Source organism: Protopterus annectens, chromosome 1.part2 (assembly GCF_019279795.1).
Source record: "Protopterus annectens isolate FY-2018-M chromosome 1.part2, PAN1.0, whole genome shotgun sequence".
Lineage (NCBI taxonomy): Eukaryota > Metazoa > Chordata > Ceratodontiformes > Protopteridae > Protopterus > Protopterus annectens.
Window position 1 is genome coordinate 1,234,405,105 of NC_056727.1, and position 21,287 is coordinate 1,234,426,391.

The 21,287-nt window shown below is 40.6% G+C and overlaps 1 long non-coding RNA gene across 1 annotated transcript in view; it reads right to left on the reverse strand.

Moving 5' to 3' along the window:
* LOC122792495 overlaps positions 1 to 20,650 on the reverse strand; it is a 56,045-nt gene extending 35,395 nt beyond the window's left edge. The window contains exons 1-2 of the long non-coding RNA XR_006363324.1: positions 20,272 to 20,650; positions 18,366 to 18,469 (exon numbers count right to left, since the gene is read on the reverse strand). This is a non-coding gene — a long non-coding RNA (uncharacterized LOC122792495). The remainder of the gene's footprint in view (positions 1 to 18,365; positions 18,470 to 20,271) is intronic.
* Between the last annotated feature and the right edge of the window lie 637 nt (positions 20,651 to 21,287).

Here is a 21,287-nt window from a genome sequence, read left to right on the forward strand (position 1 = left end):
GCTCGGTGTGCTATAAATAACAAAGAAATAAAGAACAAAATAAACAAAAAACAGGATACTTAATGTTATATATTATAGCTCCGAGTTTGCTGAGTGTCCTTCCTTCGATTAGCTTGGTGTAAAATAGCAGAACACTCACAACTGAGCTTCTTAGGTAACAGAAGGTTGAAACCTGAGACAGCTTTTAAGAAAGAAATCTCAAAAGAACCAATGAGGTGCTTAGTCTAAGCTGTAGTCCAGGAGACCTCAGTCAGCCAATGACCTCAAACAATTCTCTCTTACTGAAATGCCTGATGGCTGCCAGGCTCCCTGCCAGGTGAGCCCCCATGCATAGTCTGATGCATCTGTTGTTAACGTTTGGGTGGCAGGGGGTAGTGTGAATGGTAGTCCCTTATTTTGGTGGCAGGCCTCTGCCCACCAAAGGAACTCTAGGCATAGGCAAGGTATGATAGGAATCATTGCTTATAGATCCTGAGAATGTTGACACCATAGGCTTTTGAGATACCATTGTAGTTTCCTCATATGCAGCCTTGCATATGGAATTAGAAGAATGCAGGAGGCCACAAACCCCAAGGCTTGCAGTATTTGCCTTGCAGATAGCTGGGTTTTTGTGGCCACTTGTTTGAAGTAGGTTGTCAAATGAATCCATTTCTCTGGCGTGAGGAAAGCCATCTGGGAAGTTGTATTCAAGCTTGCTCCCAGGAATATAATTTGTTGACAGAGTACCAGGTGTGATTTCTTTTTGTTTATGGTGTACCCCAGACAAGTCAGCACCCTTTGAACAAAGGCCAGATGATTCAAAAGTATGTCCTGGCTTTCTGCCTGAATTAGACAATTGTCCAGGCATGGGTATATTTGAATATTTCTTTGCCTGCAAAATGCAATGACTGGAGCTAGGCACTTTGTGAATACCCTGGGTACAGTAGATAAGCCAAAGAGTAGTGCAGAGAACTGATAGTGCATGAAGCCTGCTCTGAAGCATAGGTACCTTTTGCAAGACTCCCTGATAGGGATGTGCAAGTATGCTTCTTTTAAGTCTAGTGTTGCCAACCAGGCATCTTTGCCTAGCATAGGAAGCAGATGGTGAAGAGTCAGCATCCTGAACTTTGGAATCACCAGAAATGTGTTTAGAGTAGAGAGGTCCAGGATAGGACGCCATGAATTGTCTTTTCTGGGTAGCAGGAAAAGTCTCAAATAGAAACATTGTCTCTTTTCCTCTTCTGGTACCAACTAAATAGCCCCCATGCTTAAGAGGGAGAGTATTTGATTTTGGGCCTCTGCCCACTGATTTGGGGGTATATCTGGCCACCTGCTTGGTGTTGGTAATGTGTGGAAGTGAAATTTGTATCCTTGGGACACTATTTAAAACCCATTTGTCCTGGGTAATGAGTTCCCAGTTTTTGGCCTGCAGACCAATCTTTCCGCCTAAAGGAGCATTCAGTTGGGAAGTGCTTGGAAGTTTTAAAAGCAAGTCATTGAGACAGTTTTCCATAGGGGGGAGTTTTACTGCTCCCAGATTTGGATGTGGAAACACCCCACTGCTTAGTCTTGTGTGTCCCCTGGGACTGAAACCTGAGGTTTCTGCTGTGTCTGGGTTTGGATTTAGAAGACCTGGAAGGGGCTGGGAAGGACCAATTCTTAAAGGGCCAATGCCTACTAAATCTTGGAGGCTGAACTTATAAGAAATCTTTAACAGTTTGCATAGATTTAGCTTTATCTTCCATCTTTTTAAGAACTTCCTCAGCTTTGTTGCCAAACAGTCGGTCCTGATTTAAGGGAGCATCCAACAGTTTAGCTATAACATGATCAGGCAAAGATTGCTGCTTAAGCCAAGCACTTTAAAGTTTGTTTTTGCTTAATTTAACTGTTAGGCTACACATTCAAGTGCGCTAGCCGATTTAAAGCATTTACTGTTATTACTGTATCTATTTTCTGCTACTTTGTAAAAAAAAAACAAAAAAAATCCTTGTTTCCCGCCTTTACTGAACTAGAATAGTCCAATTTTCAGGTATTGCTGATCTCTGGGCTGTGTCATAGTTCCTGTGTTGCCCATATCCTTGTTTGGATAGGAGGAAGCTTCTTTGTTCACCAGTGGGAGTGGGGAGCTCTGAGCAGCCTATCTGTCCTTAAAGGAGTGGTTCCAGCCCAGTAACTTGTAGCTTATTGGCCGTTTTGGGCCATTTCCTAGCTCTTTCTAACCCCCTGCTATAAAGCCCGCTTTAGCATGCTTTTGCACTTGTATTTGACTCAGCACAGCTCCTCGTGGTGTCCTGCAGAGTTCTACAAGCAGCAGCGAGTGGAAGAGTGACTTTCCATTGATTTATAAGTATTTTTGGCTACTTATTTCCGACTGCTTTTTCTCGCCGAAAAGCGAGTTTCTATAACTAAATAAGCTCTGCAAAGTTGATTTACTACATTATTGTTTGTTTTCCTGAACTTTTTTGCACTTTACAGTTTGTTTTTGCTTAATTTAACTGGTAGGCTACACACTCAAGTGCGCTAGCCGATTTAAAGCATTTACTGTTGTTACTGTATCTATTTTCTGCTACTTTGTAATAAAAACAAAAAAAAAAATATATCCTTGTTTCCTGCCTTTACTGAACTAGAATAGTCCAGTCTTCAGGTATTGCTGATCTCTGGGCTGTGTCATAGTTCCTGTGTTGCCCATATCCTTGTTTGGATAACAGGAAGCTTCTTTGTTCACCAGTGGGAGTGGGGAGCTCTGAGCAGCCTATCTGTCCTTAAAGGAATGGTTCCAGCCCAGTAACTTGTAGCTTATTGGTCATTTTGGGCCATTTCCTAGCTCTTTCTAACCCCCTGCTATAAAGCCCGCTTTATCGCGCTTTTGCGCTTGTATTTGACTCAGCACAGCTCCTCGTGGTGTCCTGCAGAGTTCTACAAGCAGCATTGAGTGGAAGAGTGATTTTGGCTACTTATTTCCGACTGCTTTTTCTCACCGAAAAGCGAGTTTCTATAACTAAATAAGCACTGCAAAGTTGATTTACTGCATTATTGTTTGTTTTCCTGAACTTTTTTGCACTTTAAAGTTTGTTTTTGCTTAATTTAACTGGTAGGCTACACACTCAAGTGCGCTAGCCGATTTAAAGCATTTACTGTTGTTACTGTATCTATTTTCTGCTACTTTGTAATAAAAACAAAAAAAATATATATATCCTTGTTTCCTGCCTTTACTGAACTAGAATAGTCCAGTCTTCAGGTATTGCTGATCTCTGGGCTGTGTCATAGTTCCTGCATTGCCCATATCCTTGTTTGGATAAGAGGAAGCTTCTTTGTTCACCAGTGGGAGTGGGGAGCTCTAAGCAGCCTATCTGTCCTTAAAAGAATGGTTCCAGCCCAGTAACTTGTAGCTTATTGGCCGTTTTGGGCCATTTCCTAGCTCTTTCTAACCCCCTACTATAAATCCCGCTTTAGCGTGCTTTTGCACTTGTATTTGACTCAGCACAGCTCCTCGTGGTGTCCTGCAGAGTTCTACAAGCAGCAGTGAGTGGAAAAGTGACTTTCCATTGACTTATAAGTATTTTTTTGGCTACTTATTTCCGACTGCTTTTTCTCACCGAAAAGTGAGTTTCTATAACTAAATAAGCTCTGCAAAGTTGATTTACTGCATTATTGTTTGCTTTCCTGAACTTTTTTGCACTTTAAAGTTTGTTTTTGCTTAATTTAACTGGTAGGCTACACACTCAAGTGCGCTAGCCGATTTAAAGCATTTACTGTTGTTACTGTATCTATTTTCTGCTACTTTGTAATAAAACCAAAAAAAAACAAAAAAAAAATCATTGTTTCCCACCTTTACTGAACTAGAATAGTCCAGTCTTCAGGTATTGCTGATCTCTGGGCTGTGTCATAGTTCCTGTGTTGCCCATATCCTTGTTTGGATAGGAGGAAGCTTCTTTGTTCACCAGTGGGAGTGGGGAGCTCTGAGCAACCTATCTGTCCTTAAAGGAATGGTTCCAGCCCAGTAACTTGCAGCTTATTGGTCGTTTGGGGCCATTTCCTAGCTGTTTCTAACCCCCTGCTATAAAGCCCACTTTTGCGCTTGTATTTGACTCAGCACAGCTCCTCGTGGTATCCTGCAGAGTTCTACAAGCAGCAGTGAGTGGAAGAGTGACTTTCCATTGATCCTTTATAAACGCATTCTATGGACACCTACAGGAATGCATGGAACATGCAATCCCTAATAAAACCAAGACCCATTCCCCCAAAGGCAGGCGTCCTGTCTGGTGGACCCCAGCCATTAATAAGCTATACAACAGAAGGAGGAAGCTACTACATGATAGAGCAAAATTCCTAAAAGGGAAGGCATCTCTGATCAGTACTAGCAAAAAACTACGATCACTCATAAAATCATCCAAGGCCAACTTTGAGAGAAAAATTGCATAAGACACTAAAGATAATCACAAGGCTTTCTTTAGTTATGTTAGAAACCTGTGTGGAAACTCCCAGATATGCTCAGAGTTAGTCCAAAATGACAAAAAAATACACTGAACCCACAGACATTGCCAACATACTAGCAGACAGGTTCAGTGCAAATTTTTCTCCCCCCTCCCCCCCAAAGGGACAAATATCTATCCCAGCAGAGTGTTGCCTCACTTGACATCTGAGATGCCCAGGTGAGAGCCACCCTCTCCAAAGCTAAAAACACAGCATCAATGGGACCAGACGGTGTCCCGGGTTGCATGCTACATGAACTCCAAGAAGAGTTAAACCCACACATAAGGCAGCTGTTTAATCTCAGCCTTACTACAGGATATGTACCCAAAGAATGGCGTACAGCAACAGTGGTCCCACTCCACAAAGGAGGTGTGAAACTACCACGCCATAAGCTTGATGAGCCTGGTCTGCAAAGCTATGGAGAGGATCATTATGGAACTCATAAACAAAGACATTGGGGACCTACAGACACTGGATCCTACCCAATTTGGCTTTGTTAAGGGCAGATCCTGCCTCTTGAACCTGGTCGACTTCTTTGAAACAGTCACCAAGGTCATTGACGAGGGTAAGGTAGTTCACACAGCCTACCTTGACCTTGCAAAAGCCTTCGACACAATACCCCACTCGGGCATCATAGACAAGCTCTCCAGCTTAAATATAAACCCCTATGTCATAAGATGGGTTGCAAACTGGCTCAAGGACAGAACGCACAAAGTCAGAACTGCTGGAGCCATGTCAGACTCTAAACCAGTCACAGCTGGCGTCCCACAGGGCTCGGTCCTAGGACCTCTCTTGTTCAGTATTTATTTTTCTGAGGTACAGGCTAACATGGGAGGATTGTAGCTGACCAAGTTCGCAGATGACTGCAAACTGGGCACCATAATTGATTCTCCAGCGGACACAAGCATCCTTCAAAAGGGTTTCATAGAAATGGAAAACTGGTGCCAGAGCCATGGCCTTAAACTAAACGCCAAAAAGTGTATAGTCATACCCCCCTTTGGGAAAAACAAAGTGCCCACAAATTACCACATAGGAGGTAATCCATTAAGTACAGAAGAAGTAATTAGGGACCTAGGGACCCAAGTTTACAGTAACCTCTTGTTTGACACTCACATTGCCAAAGTGGTTAAAAAGACCTTCTATATTGCCCACCTTATCATGAAGGGATTCACACCTAGATCGTGAGAGGTCATTCTGCCCCTTTACTCTTCCCTCATCAGGCCCATAATTGAGTACAAAGCCCCATTTGGGATGTACCTTACCCAACACCTGCAGCAATTGGAAAGACCCCAAAAGTACCTCACCAAGAGGATCAAGGGACTCAAACATATGCCATATGCTGCCCGGCTAAAGAAACTCCAGCTCTACTCAGTAGCATACCGCCTACTCAGAGGCGATCTATGCCTGACGTAAAAGGCCATGCCAACCCAGAATTAATGGACATGCTCCACCTCAGAAAATCCAAATCCACCAGAGCTACGTGAGTGAGAGATTTGAACCTCAGCACAGAAATAAATAGGACATGCTGGAGGGACAGATTCATAACCCAGAGGCTCCCTTCACTCTGGAATAAAATCCCAGTCCATGTTAGGCAGAGCCCCTCACTGACTCTCTTCAAGAGAAATCTTGACGAGTGGATGGGAGATCGTAGGTTTACCCTGGGGGTCACTTCTGTGTCACTGCTAGACAGAGGTACAGTAAACTAAACCTTAAAATGGGCACAGTATACTCATTCCAAGGGGTGGCGAAAGCCAAACACACTCTGGCTAGGCTTATAAATGCCCTAGGGCAGATAGCCTGGTATAAACCTATAAACCTATGAACCTATGCCTTCTGAGCACAGACCCAGTAACAGCAGCCCTGCAAGAGGCCTCTAATGAATCAAATCCACATTGCAAAGTATGTTTTCCAGCCTGTTCAGCAGAATGCATTAAATCCTGTAGTTCTTTATTTTCAGCACAGTCAGGAATCAACATAAGTTTCTGTTTAAGCAATCCAATAACATGTTGATGAAACTGGTAGTTTAAAGCCCTAATGGCCAAGGTTGCAGAAGTGTAAACCTTCTTACCCTATCTATCCAGCACCCTGGAGTCTGTATCAGAAGGGGTAGGATTTTTTAGCAGTAGAAGCCTTAATGCCCTTGGGTCCCTGTGAAATAGTTTCTGGATCCACAATAGGATTTTTAAAAAGGAACTTGTGTGAATCAGGAACCCTGTAATATCTGTCAGGTTTTCTGGGAGGAGGCAAAGAATGAGGGGCCAAACTAAATTCCAAAAAGGCATCAACAATGTCTAGTACAGGAGGTATAGCTAAAGGCCTATGCTAAGGCAGGAGTAAGAAATCCCTAACCCTCTTTTTTGAATCAGAAAAATCCTGGCTTTCCCAGTAGAAATGCTCCCTTAGAGTATGTTTCTCACCAAAAGAAAAATCCTCTGGAGAGGAAGCAGAGGGAATAGAGTCCTCTGCATCAGAATCCTCATAGGTAGATAAGGGCAAATCCAGATCATCAAAAGAATCAGAAAAATCAGAAACCTGGTCAGATGATTCACAAACAACTTCAGTCCTAGGTCTCTTAGAAGGGGGTTGTTGCTTCCCCTGATTAGAGTTATAAGATCATCAGCCATTCTTATCATTTGTTTTTTAGGCAGAGGCCTGGGCGTTGGTTTCTTAGGCATGGTTCGAGGTTTAGGCCTAAATGAAGAAGGAGGCATCAGTTTAATATGCAAGTCCTTAGGCCTGAATACACCCTCAGAAGCCGGTGCCTGCACAGCGGCTCTGGACCCATCCAAGGTAGAGACATCTGCAGGTTCCACAGTTGAAGCATCTCCCGGCATACGGGACTCCGAATGGGTCTCAGTAGAGGTCTGCAAATCAGAAGTAGCAGGTATCAGGGGCTGCGAAACGGCCTTACTGAGTACCGGCAAACTGGTGACTGGCTTAGGAGAAGTGTCGTCACCAGCTTTGGACCTAAGCGGCCTGTCTTTGCCTTTATCTTTGCATTTTTTCGGAATACCGGTAGTCGGATGGCTAACCGATGACATTTCTGGATAATTTAACTGAAAACCAAAATATTTAGAGGCTTCTATCTATCTGGGTTTTATCTGTGAACCAATTTTCAACCCACCTAGTGATATAGGGTTGATGCCTAGTTTGGTGAGTTTATCAATAATTCCTGAGTGGGAAATAGTATCAAAGGCCTTGGCCAGATCGAGGTAGGCTGTATGAACTGCCTTGCTGTCATCCACAGCTCTGGTGACTGACTCAAAGAAGTCAACCAGGTTGAGCAGGCATGATCTACCTTTCATAAAACCAAATTGAATGGGATCTAGAGTTCAGAGCTTCCCTATATCCTTGTTAATCAAGTCCATGATGATGCGCTCCATAGCCTTACATATCAGACTCGTCAGGCTAATGGGGCGATAATTCCCAGGGTCTGTAGTTGCTCCCATTTTATGGTGAGGGATGACTGTAGCAGTGCGCCATTCAGTAGGGACAAGGCCTGAGGTGAGGCTATTATTTAACAACATCCAGGGATATTGTCGGGTCTAAAGGAAGCTGTATTCTTGGCCTTGAACAATGCAGCTTTAACCTGTGCTGCAGTAATGCTGGGTGCCTGGCATTCCGGTATTGTGATTGGTTGCTGGCAATATCTGTTGGGTCAATATAGGAAGTGCCATTGTGCAATAACTCAGAGCAAACCTGGGTATTGCCGTGGAGATTTTTGATATAACTATAGAAGTCTTTGTGGTTGTTTTTAGTGTCTGCCTTCATAGCTGGCTTTAGAGGTTTTGATGAGGGATCTCAACTTTTTGTTGAGGCTAATAAGGGAGGTTTTCCAGTCTTGGGACTTCACCTTTTTCTGCAACAGTTTTTTACTTTTGTTGCAAACTTTATTAATGGCAGGGAACCACCAGATTGGCTTCTTTTTTTTTGGAGGAGAGTGTCTTGGTTCTGTTGGGTATGGCTAGTTTCATGCACTTATGTACATGTTCGTACAGTGCACTGGTGTATGATTCAGCAGTTATGCATCTATTTTCCATTGACATGGGTGCCGTGAAGTTAGCCACCTCTGTTTTTAGGAGTCCAAAGTCAGCTTTGGATAAGTTTTTCATGGTGGTTACCTTTGCGGGGTGAGATGTGGATTTCCAGGGTGATTAGTTTGCAGTCAGATCTAACCAGGGAGGAATTGACTATTGGTGTAGAGCAACGGTTGCCCATGTTAGCAATAACCAAGTTAAGGATGTTGCTTCCTCTAGTGAGGGTAAGAATGAGCTGGTCCAGGGCATTGGAATTGAATTGCAGGAAGTGTTGGGCCAGTGTATTGATGCATGAGTAGTTTTCCCAGTTGATAGAGGGGTAGCTGAAGTCACCTAGTATGAGAGTGTTGGGTTAGACCCTAATAGTTTCCAGGGTGCTTAGGAATGTCTTGGGACATGGTTGGGGACCTATAGCAGGCTACATCCTGAATTGCCATCTTACTAAATGTTTGTTGTACCTGAAGTATCCCAGATGCATTATGCTGGGCTACTAGTCCGGAGGAGTGCATATCCTTTATGAATATGGAGACACCACCGCCTTTGGAACTTTAGTCCATGTTCTGGGGCCGAAAGGTGTGGAATGAGTTATAGCCTGGTAGCGCAGTGGTGTTTTCTGCTGCTTTAAACCAGGTCTCCATTACAGCACAAATGTCGATGTTCTCCATTTTGAGGAGTGCTTCGAGCAAGTGCATCTTGAGATTTAGACTTCTAGTGTTGAGCACCATGACCCTCAGATTACATTTATTTATAGCTGTTACAGTAGTAATTTGGTCTTTGGAACATCGCCTAAAAAAGGCACTATAGGGGTGGCAAGAGCCTTAGCCAGTAGCCGGAAACTCAGAGGTGACAGATGCAGGCCATCTCTGGGAAAGCATTGAGGTCTGTCAATCATGTTGTCCCAAGCAGATACTAGATATTATAGATATAGTTACAAAATCTTATGCAAAACAGTTTGGCTCCACAAAAGGGGTGATAAGTTGTCCTAGTGATATCCAGGTAACTGCAGATACTGGAATCAAATCAGATTTTATTGAGAAAGAAAGTACAGTTGTGTACACTTACCATAAATGTAGGTGTTCAAGTGTATTCACTGTTGCAGTCATCACATTTGGGTTATCTGCCTACAGGTAGCCCTCAGCTGGCCTGAATATCAGAGTCTTGGGATTTCTGCGTCGGATGCAGTCACTTCTTCCATGACGTCAGGTCATCAGGGGTATAAAACATGCAGCCAATGCCATTACATTAGTTTTTCTTGCCCCAGATGTCAGGTGCCCCCACAATAGGAAGCAATTATATGGTGTGGAGAACACCCCCAGCAAAAAGCAAATACACATAGTATAAGATATGCCAAACCAAAAGGATAGGTGAAAACAAAGACAACTGGGGCTGGAGGGAGGGTAACCAGAACTGCAACAGTGAATACACTCGAACATCTACATTTATGGTAAGTGTACACAACTGTACTATGTTCTTTGTGTTTCACTGCTGCAGTCATCAAGTTTGGGTTGATTCCCAAAGCTAAGAAGAGAGGAGGTAGATTAAGAAGCATTAGGGCTAGCAATCAGGCCCTGTAAGACTGCTGTGGCAAATCCAGCTCTGGATTTAGAAAAGATAGGCAAGTGGTAGTGCTTGGTGAAAGTATGTAAAGAGCTCCAGGTTGCAGCTTCCAGGATGTCCCTGGTAGGGACTCCTCTGAGAAATGCAGTAGAGGTAGATGCAGCCCTAGTTGAATGTGTTCTTATCCCCTGTGGGGTAGGTTTGCCATGGTGCTTGTAGCAGAAATGGATGCAGTGTGCTATCCATTTGGAAATGGTTTGCTTTGAAATAGCCTTCCCCTCTGCCCCTGCAGCAAAGCTGACTAGCAGCTGGTCAGATTTTCTGAGAGGCTTAGTCCTGTCCAAATAGAATCTAAGCTGTCTGTGCACGTCCAGAGAATGCAGTATCCTTTCCCCTTTATTCTGAGGATTAGGGAAAAAAGTAGGCAAATGAATGGACTGGTTTAAGGCCACACCAGACACCACCTTCGGCATAAAAGATGGATTAGTCCTGAGGGAAACCCTGTCTGCATGGAAGATAATGAAGGGTTTTCACTGCCATAAGGGCCTGCAGTTCAGACACTCTTCTTGCTGAAGTGATGGCTAAACATAAAGCTGTTTTCCAAGAGAAGAATGTCTACTCTGCTGTAGCAGCTGGTTCAAAGGGGGAAGAGTAAGTTTTTTCCAATAGAAAGTTAAGGTCCCAGGTTGGAGTGGGAACTCTCCTGGGGGGGTCTTAAATTTTTGGCCCCTCTAAGGAATTGTTTTACCAGGGGATGAGAGAAGAAGGGTGGCTCAGTATTGTAATGAACTGATATGGCTGAGGCATTAATCTTAATTGAAGAGTAGGATAAGCCCTTGTGGAGTATTTCTGTTAAGTAATCTAGTATATGAGGTAAGCTGGGCACCGTTGTGCCCATCCCCTGATCCTGGCTCCAGGAACAGTATCTTTTCCACTTTTCTGAATAGGATTTTCTAGTACTAGGCCTTCTTGCCTCAAGAATGACATCTAGCACCTGCTTACTGAGGGTTGCTAGAGGTGAGCTCAGGGGATTATCCAGGTTCTCAGGAACACCAAGCAAGTATCACCACGATGTAATAAAACGTACAGTTTATTCCAGAAAAACGAGCGCTTTCGCATACACACAAGTATGCTTCTTCTGGTTACAATTTGAATGAAAAATTCAAGCATTCTTATAGCAGTACCAATTTCATAATCAAATCATTAAGAGAGCTTAACTTCCCGCTCTTTCTAGAATAATTAAACAATTAATGTATGTATATAATGGTTGTTTCCTTAAAAACATAGCCACTCTTTTAAAAATATATTCAGTTAATAATAAAACAATGTGACTGTATTAAATCCATTGTATAAGCATGAGCTTCTTACTAAAACAGATCAAGTAGAGTTACGCAAATATGAATATAAAATGCATTAACTAATGTATGAATTGTCACTTCTGTTTACTTATCAACTCTTAACAATTAACTTATATGAAAATCTGATTAACTATAAGAAATATGTCCATGTATAAATAGATGTATATATATGTGTCAATATTTCCTCACTAAATACTACTATTGTTTAAAAAATATATGTTTATATGTAGATAAATGCAAATATAAATGTGAAACATAAATGCATACAAATATATCCTTAGTTACAAACCTATCTTCTCTAATGACTAAATACTGCTTGAATTTATGTTGTCACTTTGAATACATGCATATGTATGACTGTCAAAAGACTTTTATAGTATATAAACAATCATCTAAACATAATATGTGTGTATATCTATGTTAAGACAAACAAACAAACCTTGTCATGCAGAATTTGTCATTAAATATTCAATAGATATATATTCTTCAAAAAACCAACATCTACTGTTTTTATAAAATAAACAATTAATCTTGAAATTACTAACGTGAAGCTAACGCATGAAGCTTCGGAAACCATCCAGGTGCAACTAACCATAGGCAAAACTGCTCTACAAATTGTAGCATGCTACAGGCCACCCTCTCAAACTCAGGAACCCCACACAGCCTTCCTGAAGACACTGGAGGGTATAAATGTATCTCCAAACACCATCATATTGGGTGACTTCAACTACCCGAATATAGACTGGGAACATTACTCAAGCCCTAACTTTCTAGCCCAACGGTTCCTGGAGTTCATAAATTCAAATGCCATGGAACAGCTAGTTACTGTTCCCACGAGAGGTGAAAATATACTAGATCTCATTGTCACAAACATGGGGACAAAATGCTCCACACCGGAAGTATATCCCTCATTGGTGAGATCTGATCATAAACAAATCTCACTGGAAATCCACATCCCGCCCCCACCCCAAACAAAAAAGACCATAGTGAAGAACTTCTCTAAAGCAAACTTCACACTACTCAAGACTGGTGTGGTATCCTTCAAGGCCCCTGAGTCAGAGGAAACCACAACCCAAGCTGCGGAAGCCCTTACAAATGCCTTCTATGAACACCTCCAGGACTGCATGGATCAGGCAATCCCAAATAAAACCAAGACTCTTTCCACAAAGGGCAAACGTCCAGTCTGGTGGACCCCAGCCATTAACAAACTTTACAATAAGAGGAGAAAGCTATTACATGATAGAACAAAATCCATAAAAGGGAAGTCACCCTGATCATTATTAGTAAAAAATACGAGCACTCATAAAATCAACTAAGGCCAATTTTGAGAGAAAAATTGCCATGGATTCAAAGGACAATCATAAGGCCTTTTTCAGCTATGTTAGGAACCTGGGTGGAAACTCACAGATATGCTCAGAATTAGTCCAAAATGATACAAAAATCACTGAACCCACAGACATTGCCAACATACTGGCAGACAGGTTCAGTGCAAACTTCACCCCTCTCCCCTAAAGGAGAGATAACTATCCCAGCCGAGTGTAGCCTCCCGGACATCTCAAATGCGCAGGTGAAAGCTGCTCTCTCTAAAGCTAAAAACACAGCATCAATGGGACCGGATGGTGTCCCCGGCTGTGTGCTACACGAGCTAAATGAGGAATTAAACCCGCACATAAGGCAGCTGTTTAATCTCAGCCTTACCACAGGATACGTGCCCAAGGAGTGGCGACGGCAACTGTGGTCCCACTCCACAAAGGTGGCGCCTCACGGACCCTGGTAATTACCGCCCCATAAGCTTAACAAGTCTAGTCTGCAAAGCTATGGAGAGGATCATAATGGAGCTCATAAACAAAGATATAGGGGACTTGCAGACATTGGACCCGACCCAGTTTGGCTTTGTCAAGGGAAGATCATGCCTTTTGAACTTGGTCGACTTCTTGAAATAGTCACCAAGGCCATTGATGAGGAAAGGCAGTCCATACAGCCTACCTTGACCTTGCAAAGGCTTTCGACACAATACCCCACTCGGGTATTGTAGAAAAACTTACCAGCTTAAATGTAAACCCATATGTCACAAGATGGGTTGCAAACTGGCTTAAGGACAGAACCCACAGGGTTAGAGTTACTGGCGCTGTGTCAGACTCCAAGCCGGTCACAAGTGGTGTCCCACAGGGCTCGGTCCTTGGCCCCCTATTGTTTGGCATCTACTTCTCAGAAGTACAGGCCAACATGGGAGGACTTTGGCTGACAAAGTTTGCAGATGACTGCAAACTGGGCGCCATAGTGGAAAGTGCATCGGACACGGATATCCTTCAGAAGGGACTCACGGAAACAGATAGCTGGTGCCAGAGCCATGGCCTGAAGTTAAACGCCAAAAATGTATAGTCATACCCTTCGGGAAAAACAAGGTAACCCCAAGCTACCATATAGGTGGCAATCCACTAAGCACAGAAGAGGTTATCAGGGACCTGGGGACCCAGGTTGACAGTGGCCTTTCTTTTGACACTCACATTGCTAAAGTGGTTAGAAAGACCTTCTACATTGCCCACCTGATCATGAAGGGATTCACATCCAGATCTAGTGAGGTCATTGTTCCCCTGTACTCTTCACTTATCAGACCAATGATCGAGTACAATGCCCCATTCGGGATGTATCTCACCCGACATCTGCAGCAATTGGAGAGACCCCAAAAGTTCCTCACCAAAAGGATAAAGGGACTCCAAAATCTGTCATATGCTGCCAGATTGAAGAAACTCCAGCTCTATTCAGTCGCATACCGTCTGCTCAGAGGTGACATGTGCCTGACATACAAGGCCATGTCCAACCCGGAATTAATGGACATGCTCCACCTCAAAAATCCAAATCCACCAAAACCACTAGAGCAAGCGACTTAAACCTTAGCACGGATATAAATAGGACGTGCTGGAGGGATAGATTTATCACTCAGAGACTCCCTATGCTGTGGAATAAAATCCCGGTCCATGTGAGGCAGAGCACCTCGCTGACTCTGTTCAAGAGAAATCTAGACCTGTGGATGGGAGATCGTAGGTTTACCCCGGGAATCATCTCTGGGTCACTGCTGGACAGAGGCACAACAAACTAATGGGCACAGTATTTTTTCATATAAGGGGTGGCGTAAGCCACAATAATTTGGGCTAGGCTTATAAATGCCTTAGGGCAGATAGCCTAGTATAAACCTATGAACCTATGAACCTAAGACAGGTTTAATACTAACAGCACTATTAAGTCCTGGTGTTACGTGTGCCTTTAATCTTGGAATCCATTGTAGTTCTACATTCTCGAGGTGTAACATATTGTCACCTCTTTTCTTATTGCGTTTAACTGTTTCTATCACTCGAAACTTAAAATTATGATCATGATATAGACAAATGTGTTTGGCTAAAGCATTAGTTTGAATTTGTTTTCTTATTTCATAAACATGATTATAGACACGATCTCTTAATCTTCTTGAGGTCAAGCCTACATAATAGGCATCACATTTTTGACATGTAGCCAAATAAATCACATTGATGGCATCACATGTAGCATTGGCCTTGAATTGATATCTATAGTTCAATTCAGGTACTTCAAAATCTAGATCTTTTGTAATATAGACACACATATTACATTTATTACAAGGCTTTGTCCCTATTTGTAAGCTCTTGCAACTGTTGGAACCAAATGCTGATTTTTCCTTACAAATAAGTCTTTTCAAATTTTTGCTGTTTCTATAGCAAAATGTAGGAGTATTGCCTATCAGTGCCTTAATTTCCGGATTTATAGTCAAGATATTCCAGTTCTTGTTTATTATAGCTATAATATTATGATTATCATTGGTATATCTGGTTGTAAATGGAACCTTAGTTCTAGTATCTCTAAAATTGATTTTATGCCTTATGCTAGAAGTCTTAGTATTTATTTGTCCATTCATATATTCTTCATCAAAATTATGTTCGTTTATACTATCATTTTTAGAAAATTTCTTATTCATATTCTCTATCAAACTAAGAGGATAACCTCTTTCTAAGAATAAATCACTCATAATTACCAGTTGTCTATTTCGTTCTAATTCATTGCTACATATTCTAGAGATCCTGGTATACTGATTTCTAACAATATTTTGGAAAATATGTCTTGGATGCATACGATTATAGTGTAGAATAGCATTTTTCCAGGTAATTATCCAGGTTGCAAGGTTCAGGGTTTGAAGCTGAGGGTGCAGAATCTGGCCGCCTGCTGGGACAGTAGGGAAGGGGTCTGAGGCAGGTGCCATGGTTGTAACACTGTCAGACTGCACAAAACAGGGTACCAGTGCTGGCATGGCCAGTCTGGTGCAATCAGTATTGTCCTTGGCTTGTCCTATTTGATCTTTAGTAGAACCTTCGAGAGGAGAGGCAGAGGGGGAAAGGTATAGATGGAGAGGCTTTCCCAGGTAAAGGACAGGGCATCCACTTCCCAAGCTTGACTGTGGGGAGTTCTGGTGCAGTATTTGTTCAATTGGTAGTTCTGAGGGGAGGCCAACAGGTCTACCTCTGGAGTCCCCCATTTGTTCAAGAGTTTGAATATTTTGGGTTCCAGTTTCCATTTGTGTGGGTTAATGAGATTTCTGCTCAAGTCGTCTGCCAGTGAATTTAGTTTGCCTGGCAGGAATTGAGCTTGTAGGAGCACTTGGTTGCTCAAGGCTGTGTTCCACAGAGCCATGGCTAGTCTGCAGAGTGGGTAGGAATGGGTTCCCCCCTGCTTGTTTATGTACCACATAACTGTGGTGTAGTCTGTCTTTACCAATAGTTGTCCTGGAAGAATAAGGTCTTTGAAGGCTGTCAGAGCATTCTGTACAGCTAACATTTCTTTTTGATTGATATGCAGGTGCATCTGCTTTGGGTTCCATTTGCCCTGAATGCACTGCCCTGCCATGTGAGCCCCCCATGCATAGTCTGATGTGTCTGTTGTTAGGGTTTGGGAGGCAGGGGGTAGAGTGAAAGGGAGTCCCTTGTTGAGGTGGCAGGCATCTACCCACCAAAGGAACTCTGCCCTTAGACAAGGAAAGAAAATCTCTAAGAGGTATTTGCTTTCCACAACTAAGGCAATTTTTTTTTTTTCTGACATTGGTTAGAGCAAGAAAAAAGGATCCCCAATGGGGTATACTTATCTTTTTGAAGACTTCAGGTCCAAAACTCGAAAACGAAAATTTCAGTAGTTGGCAGACTGGCACTTGCAAACTGCTTCTGCTTTGGGCACTGCACGGCAAGAAAGACAGATGTAATGGCATTGGCTGCATGTTTTATACCCTTGATGACCTGACGTCATTGAAGAAGTGACAGTGAAACACGAAGAACATCTGCTTAAACTGGATTCAGACAAAGCACAGGGAGGAGACAGAATTAGTAACAAATAACCTGAGAATACTTCAGCAAGAACGTATGGTACCATTAAATCTATTATTCACTTGGTCATATAAATATGGGGAGATTCCTCAAGAATGGAGAGACATGCACTTATTAAATCTGTCTTTAAGAGTAAGGGGAGTAGGACAAAACCAGAGTCATACAGACCCTTAAGTCTACTTTCATGTTGCGGAAAAATAATGGAGAGGGTAATACTGGATAAGGTATTGTCAGACTTCGATAGGATGGGACTTGAAACCATATATCAGCATGCATATGTTAAAAATAGATCTATTACCACCTGTAACATTGAAGAATTATATACTGCCTTCTGTTGGTTTCTTGCTGTTACTTGCATTTACATGCATGCATACCACAGTATATTTAACTATTTATTGTGACCAACTAGTCTTATTAGTGTATTGTACTAAGTACAATAAATACATTGAGACAAACTGCTTCAGTTAATACACATTTACTATTACATTTTCCTTTCGGATCTACAAGCATGCAACACAGATGCTGTCAGCTCTCTATGGCAAATTCCCAAAGGTTGTTTATACACACTCATATTTATATTAAAAGCCTGATATTTTTTTCTCAGTCTGATGCATTACAATCTTCCTTTGTATAAAACTTTTCTTTGTTCTTCTAATTTATGATTTGTCCTTGATTCTTTTTCAAGTTTGGTGGAAAAAAGGAAACTCAGTCTTGCATTAACTGAAATGTGGTGTTCCAGCACTATCTGAAACATCCAAACAAAAGGAATACAAACGACTTGGGGTAAAAACAAGGTGCATAAAACAGATACGTAAAATAAAATAAAATGCAACAAGTTAGCACACAAACATGCGTTTATTCAAACCAAAAATAGAAAAAATAAAAATGGTTAGCTCTTTCACAGCTACACTAGTTGCTTCATCAGACACAGTAGTTTAACATAATAAAGCTTATATAGAAGATGCAATAAAGTCAGCTGACAATCCAATAGTCACATGTTCCAATGCTTATAAATGTGTAACATTAAATATATGTAAATATGCATAAAAACATAAATAAATATGAATTAATATACTAATAAATGGTTAAAACATTACTATAAATATATATAAAAGACTTAGTTAAAATACTTAAAGAAATATAATAATATAATAATTCTAGTGCTTCAGTGGTCTGGCTTTTAGAAAAGGTTTTAAGGAACTATTTCCATTCAAGCCAGGATATTTCTCAGCATTCAGCTTAAGACTCCATTTTTGTTCTATGCTTTCTGTAGTATTTTCTAAGTCACCTCCCCGTATACTTGAGAAGACATGTTGAATAACAAAAAACTTAAGAGTATGAGTTTTTTTTTAACATGAGTTGCCAGTGCACTTGTATCTTTAAATTATTTATATCTCTAACATGCTCAAGGATCCTGTCTTTCAGGACCCTATTAGTTTTTCCTACATAAAATGCAAAACATTTTTGACAGAAACAAAAATACACAACATTAGCAGTCCTACAATCAGCATAGCTATAACTGGTTATAGTAAATTTACATAGAGGATGAATAAATGTCTTGTTGCTATGAATATACTTACATGCAGTACAACGTCTTCTTGGAAAAGTACCAACACGTGTAGAAAAATCAGATCTATTAGGCTATGTTCTATAACATAAATGCTGCTTTAAAGACTTGTTATTCCTGAAAGAAAATAACGGAGTTTCACTGATTATATTAGTCAACTCTGGTACTTGTTGAAGTAAATGCCAATTTCTCTTTATAATCTTCTTATATTCATTAACATCGCTAGAATATTGAAAAACTGCTGGAAAATGATTTGTGTCTGCAGTATGAGTATTGAGTATTTATAACTTCTCTATCTGTCATAGTTGTAAAATAAGGTCTGCATCTATTTCTTAACTTCCATGCTTCAGTGATAGTCTTGTCTATCGCTCCTGCTGCATAGGCCCTATCTAAAACCTCTAACTTCAAATTTGTAAGGGCTGCTTTACTATCATCGTCCTTATTATGTAGGCACAGAACTCTGAATACCTGTCCTTTCAGTGTATTTCTAGGAATATGCCTAGGATGCATACTTGTTTTGTGTAATAATGCATTCTTCCTAGTAGGTTTTTGGTAAATGCTACTAATAATTTCATTACAATCAGATTTTCTGACTTTAACATCAAGCGAGTCAATTTCTAAATCTCAGCTATTAAAAGTAAATCTAAAAAAAACTCAGTAGTACTATGTAAATAATCTATAAAATTCTTAAGTTCATTGTCATTTCCGTTCCATAACATAAAAACATCAACAACAAAACGGACATACCACACTTGTGCAAAAAAGGGGTTATTATCAGTAAATAATGAAAGTTGTTCCCAGCACACCAATGCCAAGTTGGCGTAGCTATTTGCACATGCAGTGCCCATAGCTACACCAACTTATTGCAAATAAAATTAATTTTCAAATACACAGACATTGCTTTCTAAAATAATTTCCAAAAGACTACATATTAATTGAATTTTCTTATTGTCACATCTATTCATTGTTAAAAATTCTCTAACTTTGTCTATTCCCCATAAATTAGGTATACAAGTAAACAACGATTCTATGTCCATGGTAACAAAAATGAAATTATCTCTCTGTCCCAGAGTCATTATTCTATTATGTAGATGTTCTAAAAACATCTTAGTATCTCGAAGAATAGTGTAGCATTCATCTAAAAAAAAACATGTAAAGTTCCTTCTACAAAAATGGACAATAGCTCAGTGCACCAGCCAGTTCCGGACACGACAGGTTTCATGGGTGGAATAACAGCATTTTTATGCATTTTCGGTAGACCATGTATTTTAGGTATAACAGGGTTCTCTGTAGTAAAATATTTAAATAATGATTCATCAATCAAATTAGTAATTAAAAGATCAAAAATTAAAAGACACCCTATCTATAATCCCATTGACCGTCGTTCTATTAATACATTGATAAACTTGTGTATTCAATAACAAATTTCTCATCTGAGAAATATAAAGATCTCTGTCCAGTAATACAATGCCCCCACCCTTGTCGGCTTGTTTAACCTCTACAGAACGCATATTCTTTAGTTGCTGTAAAGCTCTATAGTCATCATTAGACAAATTGCAAAACCTGTTTTTAGTTGTCTGCATTTCCAATTCCCTAAAGCCAGTCTCACAAACATTTATGAAAGTTTGTATCCCTGGTGGGAACACAGGAATGAAAGTACTAGGTATTTTATAAATGGTAACAATGTCACGAGTTTGAACTGGAAACATAGTTTTTAAAGTAAGGCTTCTGCCCAACAGTCAAATCTTTCATCATTTCTGCTGAATCTTTCTTAGCAGGAATAAATGTTAATCTCTCATTTAAAAGGGCAATTTGTTCTTTACTTAAAACAATGGAAAAAATATTTGTTACCAAACCTGTATTCATGTTCTTCTCCGTTTCATTAACTGCATGTTCTCTTCCTGGTGTTGATTCCTTACCTGTGACATACTCCTCAACTGTATTTTGTAAGGTAGGGGATTTTTCAAAGAAAAATTCCGTTTCGTATTCTTGTCCAAAAAAATATTATTTACTTCCTCTCGATGTAAAACAGCATTCTGTAGACTGCTAACATTTCCAGAACTCGTGGAAGCACTTTTAGTGTATATATTGTTACTAACAATAGCTGCAGTCTGATTTTCACTTAAACAGTGCAACTGTGAAGCTTCTCTGTTGTTCGCAGAGCTATGCTATTCACAGTCAGATAAAGTAATAACGCTACTGTTCGCTGTTGTTTGAAGTTTTAATACACTCTGCAACAACTTCATTTGATATTGTTCTGCTTACTGACATGGAAAGGCTGCCAGCAGGCTGATTATGTTGAGAGCTTGCTGCATTTGATTCAATAGCAGTTTCAGGTAGCATAAACTTTCTTCCTTGAGGAGCGGAAGTAGCAACAGACTGATTACTCTGTAAATTAACATTTTCTTGTGGCGACGCCCTCATGTGTTCTCTGGGCCAAGAGAAAACCTGATTTTTCATAAAATCAAGTTTATCTCGATTCAATTTATTCAATTTAACTGTTTGAAGTATTTTCTCATATGAAACAATATTTTCTTGAAGTTGTTCTATTCTATTAAACACATCATTCATGTGGCTCTCAGAAATCTTTCTTTCTAGCAAAATAATCTGGCTCTTCAGCTCATTTTCAATGGGAAAGAAAAAATGTATCAGTAGCTCCATGTACCTAGAACTAAACTGTAAGTTTAACTCTTGCCAGCTGCGTAGCAACTCAGGATATGTGTCCCCATATGTAGGAATATTTAAAATCCTGAAATCACGTGGAATAATTTTATTGTGCAAAGATGCTTGAATATGTAAGCTCTGCCATTGAAGTCTTTTGTATTTATATAGCAGATTTTCCAACTCCCTATAGTTCTTGTAAAATTCAGGCATTTGTTGGTTATTAAAATTCTCTTCATTAGCAGCACTATTTAAATCTGCATTCAATAAAAGA